This window comes from Marmota monax, unplaced genomic scaffold (assembly GCF_021218885.2).
Source record: "Marmota monax isolate L192 unplaced genomic scaffold, Marmota_monax_Labrador192_F-V1.1 WCK01_AAM20220418_F8-fsc00454, whole genome shotgun sequence".
NCBI classification, from domain to species: Eukaryota; Metazoa; Chordata; class Mammalia; order Rodentia; family Sciuridae; genus Marmota; species Marmota monax.
In genome coordinates, this window is record NW_026694720.1 from 386049 (window position 1) to 392165 (window position 6117).

A 6117-nucleotide genomic window follows, 5' to 3' on the forward strand; every position below is an offset into this window, starting at 1 on the left:
CTCCTGTCCCTGGCACACGACCCATTTTCCTCTGTCCTTCAGCTGCATGGAGCCTCCCACTATGAGAAATCCAGGGGACAGGCACATCGTGGGTTCACACAGGCCCCCAGACTGCATGGACACATGACAGACCCCCCAAACTCCCCTTTGTTCTGAGGAGAACCCCTGGGTGACCCGGTGTTCTTGAGCTCACCACTCCCAGCCAGAACACCCAGGTGCCTCTGCTGGAGGTCTGGTCCCAATGTGGTGGAAAATTTAAAAGAAGTTGGGCCTCATGGGAGGTAATTAGGGAGGCCAATAGGTCATGTGGGCTCCACCTTCAGGAATGGCCCTGCTGTCCCCTGGGAGTAGGTTAGGTCTGGTGGCACTGTGTCAGTTCCCAAGAGGACAGGTTGATATACCCAGCCTGACAGCCTCCTGAATCCCTCTTCCACTGTGATGCCCTCCTCAGAGGCCCTTCCCAGAGCCAAACACAGGCCAGCATGCTCTGATTCTCTAGAACTGGGAGCTAAATAAACCTCTTGCCTCTGTAAAGTACCCAGCCTCTGGAATTTCTTACAGAATGGACAACAGACTAAGACAGAGGCCAAGATCTGATCCTGGCAGGCACCCAGAAATGCAGGGAGTTTGCCTACTGGAGTCCCCTGTGGTCCCAGCAACCTTCTCTCTCCTCCCCCAGTGTCCTCCCCTTCAGACTTGGACACGAGTGGATTCTGAGACAGGTGAGGCAGAAGGCGGTGTTTGGGTGTGGTGCTCTTCAGCATAGGAGAATGCTGAGGGCATTCTGACTGACTTCAATCTTGAGCCCAAGGCACTCATTCCAGAGCAACAGAAAAAAAATATTACTCTTCATTATAATGATAAAACATTAACTAGTACATCAGGGTAGAACACACCCTGGCAATTTCTAGAAATATAAGATCACTCCCCATATGCATTCTGCTCGTTCACAAATGGCCTCAAAAGCTCTTTTCCAGAGCAACTTTCCCACTTTGCTCCCACATGCACAAGAAGAATCGAGACCCTCTTGTGTCAAGGTGGGACCATGTGACCAAATCCATGCTAATGAACTGTGGGCTCAGGAGATGGCAGCCGCCTCAGCAGGCCATGAAAAGCCTCGTGCCATCCATATTCCTATTCCCTATCTACACAGGCTCTAAGGCACAGGGAAGGGACCAGGGCCCTGAATTCATGTCTTTAAAGAGCCACCTGATCTGTGGTCTCGACATTGTTTACTCGTCCTCTATGGGTAGACTCTGGAATTACTACCAATTCTTGAGGGGTCCACACAATTATACAAAGAACACCTGTGTGTATACAAGAGCATAGTTATGACTACAGGAAGAACTGCTGGGCCAAAAGTTATATATAAATTTGCTTTGATAAAGTCAAAATCCATCCCTCCAAAATTATCCTTTAAAATTTCTACTTATGACATATGGCAGCACCTGATTTATCATACTGATTCCATATTTCCTTTCCTTCCATATTTTCCTTTCCAGCTTACACAGGGATCTCCAGAGGGCAATGGAACAGAGAGTCTGAGCCTATTTTGGGTGGACCAGGGGGAGTAAAATGGAAGTGGGGCTCATACAGGGCTCCGTCAAGGGATGAACTGGGAAATGCGGGTGCCATCTCCCCTCTGGGTGTCATCAGCCATTGGAGCAGTTGACCACTTCACCCTCAGAGCACCCAAGTGTTTCCACCATTGTATCTCAACTTCTTATCTGAGTTAGTTTTGCTGTCTGTAAATATATAGATATATATGTGGCTATTTCTCTCTCTCTCTGCCCCCCCTTCTTATTGATTTTCTCTGGAAGACCCTAATACACAACAAGTTCATATATTGAGACCAACAATGGTTTGCTCATATCCTTAAAATAATCCTGTGAAGATTTATTTGTTCATTGTTCTCAGTGAAAAAAGTACAGGTCACCCTTCTACTTTCTCAATTCCGACTTAACAAAACCCGCCGGCTCTCTAGAATGTATGTGGCATTGATCTTGACCTGGGGTGGTCAAGGAGGTGGGGGTGGGGAACAAAGGAAAGGGAGGATAAAGATGAAATAAGCAAAAATCCCTCTTCTCAAAGAGCTAGGGAAACCCGGCCATGTTTTCAATCCCTCTATGGTAGATTGTATTTTTCTAAAAATAGCAGCAGCAATATTTCCCTCCCTACCCTTTCTTGCCACTTTTTCAACAAAAAGTGGAATCTAATTTCCCCTCCTTTAAATCTGTGCTGGCCTTGACCAGGGGAATGTGCTGATGTGACATTCTGGGACATCCGAGCAGAGGTCCCAAGAAGCCTTGCAGATCTCCCTGGGTGGCTTGGAGAGCTTGTTCCCAGGGTGTTATCCATGGGAACCCAGCTGTACCTCTGTGGGGACTGCAGCCACACAGAGAGGCCACAAGCTGGCACAGTGACCAATAGCCCTGTTGAGCTCCCAGCCAGTGGGGGTCTCATCCACGTGAGTGTGCCATCTTGGATGTCTGCCCAGGTTACGTTTCAGTGGCCTACAGCCCACAGGAGAGGACAAGCGAGAATCCAATCAGCCCACAGAGTCATGATGATATGAATAATTCACTTTAAGTCCTTGTATTTTAGGGCGACTTTTTAGGTTTTTCGACAGTGATTGAGATCAGAGCAACATATAAATAAAGCAGAATATGGCAAGTGTATGGTGATTTTGAATGTCATGTGGCTTTAATTAGCACAGAGCCCGCACTCCTGGGAGTCAGGGCTGGAGTCAGCTCCTGTCATAGTTCAACAAGCGGAACCTGCCCAAGGGGTAAATGGTCAAGTTCAAAGAAACAAGCAAGGGCCGCAGGGGGGAACAGGCTCAGGGCCACCTGGGGAACTCCCGTGGGGAGCTCTTCACACTGACCCACACTGAGGGAGGAGCCCACAGCAGCCATCCGTCCACGGGGTTCAGCCCACATCTCCTTCAGCCCTTTGGCCAGTCAGTGGCCTCTCGCCATAGCCCGCATCTGTCCCTTCTGATCTCTCTCTTCGTCTCAGTTCAGTTCTCCATCCCTTCTGGGTGGGAAATGGTGGTAGCACTCACATCTGGCTGCCCAATTTCCATCTGCATTTCTCCCAACCCAATTTTCAGCTCACCAGGCAGCCAGAGCAGCGGCTCTAAAATGTGAATCCAGTCACATTCCCTTCCCAGTGATGTTTGTCAAAGGTCCCCTCACGAGAAAGCTTTCGAACCTTCTCAGGGCTCAGGAGCAGCGCCTGGTGGGCCATCTTCCTCCCGCCCCCTCCTCCCCACTGCCGCCCAGCCGGCTCCAGTGCTCTCCTTCACCCACATTTCTCTTCTCAGAATCCCGCCCCCTTCTTCTCATTCTCTTCCAGTCCTTCCTCAAAACTCCTGCCAATCATTACTGTCCTGAAAACACTGTCATTTATGTTTATTTTCAAAATGAACACCTTTACTTTCTGGAATGTTTTTCCCCCTTTTAAGATGAAGCGAAGCAAGAAAGCAATTAATTCTGTAACTGAATTCAGAAAGGATCCCTCAGTTCATCTGGAACACAAATGTAAAGAGATATGGTTGGGATGCACTTGAGTGAAGCCTATTTGCAATTCTGATGTGAAGAACATCGTATTCCTTCCACATGAGCACGAGGCTTTGGTGAAGATTTCTGCTTCGCTGTTTATAAAAGCACCCGCACTTCTGGTGTAATTTGGTGAGGAGTCACTATGAAAGAAACAGCTTAGTAAGAAAATTCAACACCCATCAGCAATCCCTCAGAGTTCCAGAATTTAAACTAAAGTTAATTGGATTTGTTCACAGATCTAAGACTTAGTCCACAATCGTGTTTCCCAAAGGGGACTCCATGGAAGTCTGGTTCTAAGAGAAATAAGTGTCGTGTGAGAGTGTCCTGTGATGTGAATTAATGAACCGCAGAGGTAAGCAAGATCAAATGATTCTCGATCCTCGCAGGAAACCTCAGTGGCTTCCCTCTGCCAATGTGTGATGCTGCTCCCCGTAGGGGAGGGTGGCCTGAGTACCCAGGCTCACTGACCACAGCTGTCCTCCGTGAGAGATCATCTCGCACCCCTCGGGTCTGTGGCCTGATCTCCGGAAGAGCGTATTGTCCGGTGAGATGGCAGGATGGCTCAGTTGCCCGTGGAGAGCCCCTCAGCCTTAAGGAAAAGTAGACTGACCTTCCTGAAGAAGGAAACGCGTACTACCCCACTGCTCTATGCCACAAACAGCTTTGTTCCCCCGGACCCCCTGCCCCAGGACCCCCTGCCCCCCGACCCCCCGGGAGCCACAGTGGCTGAGATCCTGTCAGGTAGCCTGATGGAAGTGACTATGCACCTCTCCGGGCGCCGGTGGGGACACACGACCTCGGGATGTGCCTGACAGGGAGGTGCTCAGGCTCTCTTGCTCTCCTTTGCCAGATTTTGGCAGGAGGAGTGGGTAGAGAAAGCAGGATGAATGTTGTGTAGATGCTTAGTGCAGGGGTGTGGTGTAGTTGGTGGCCCGAGACTGGAGATGTGGGCAGAGGGCTGGCTGGACGCTCACGCGCGCGCGCACACACACACACACACACACACACACACACACAAACCTCTGAAATGTCTGGCCTCAATACTCTGGCTGATTAGAAAGTTCTGGAAAGTTCTGAGGCCAAACACTCAGGGTAAAATTTTAAAACAGAAGGAAGAATTTCTCCTTAACCCTCCCCTCAACTCAGCCTATAAAATAGGCATTTTTAAGGAGGAAAAACCCCATATGCGATCATACTGCACAGTATGTATGTGCACTTTTTCTTGTCTCAGATACCAACAAACAAAAAGCCCTGGGAGGCTTGGGGGGTTTGCCTTGGACTGACTTTGGAATGTGCATCTATGAGCAGGGGTGGCGGGGGGTTGGGGCGGGGGAGCCGCTGGGCACACTTTGGGGACTAATGTCCAAGCTGAGGAACCTGGTGGTGCCGGTAAGTGGGGGCTCTGACTGGGTTCTGCAGCTGCTTATGTCCACACTGTGAAGCCCACTCAGATGCCCCAGTGGCGTGGCACACACGCAGGAGGCGGGCTTACACACCCGTCCCTGTTGCTCTGGGAGGTCACCTTGGTCGGGGAAGTGCTGCAGGCAAGGGCTCAGCCCCACCAGGAAAGACCTTCACTTGGGGGACTTTGCATGCCTGTTGAGGACACCTCCTTATATTCAGATGGTGTCTTGCAATTTTCCAGGTACTCCAACGTGTCATTATCTCATTTCCTTTTGACCGCAGCACCATGTGTAAGTAAGCCACCAGGATGCATGATTACATCCATTACAGGACTCTCAGGGACAGAAGGGCCTTCACAATCACTCCTTTGCTAATTCAACAAACATTTATTGATGGTCGTAATAGGAGTGAGACCCACACCAGGCTCTTGGCCCTTCACAGCCTGGAAGTCCCTGGAAGGTATGCATGCATTTACAGAACCGAGGCAGGATACAGACACATACGCAGATAAGCCACAGTTCTCACGTGGTAACAAGGAATAAAATGGTGTAATGGCTGGAAAAGAAGAGGGGAGGTGGTGGCAACTTCAGAGGGGTGGGTCAGAAAAGATCTTTCTAAAGGGCATGGAGAACTAAAGAATGAGCAGGAACTACCTTGTGGTAGATGTTCACTGAGGGAGCGGCACAGCAAGGGGCACCCTTTTCAGAGGAGGGCTTGTGTTTGTGCAGATGACTCACCTGGTGGTGGCAGTAGGAGCCATGGCAGGAAGTGTCAGAATGTGAGTATCCTTTGAAGGCACTTGGGAGGAGACTTACTGAGGCAGGGTGTGAGACAGTGGTGTGAAAGCTGGTGTCAGGGTCTCCAGCCTGCACACCTGAGGACTGTGGCCACCTACTGAAATGTGGAAAGTGAGGATGTTGGCTGATTAGTCAGAGACCTCAGTGGAGACGTTGAACAGGGAGCTACACAGGACTGGGAGTCAGGGGCAGGTCCAGGAGGCAAATGGGAGTTCTTCATCAGTATGCAGACAGCGTGGAGAAGGACAGAGGTCAGGGACAGAGCCCCGGGGTCCTCCAGTGTCTAGAGTTGCAAATGGAAGAGGTATTTAAGGGGGTGGAGTGGGAAAATGCCGACAGTCCAGCTAGAAAAA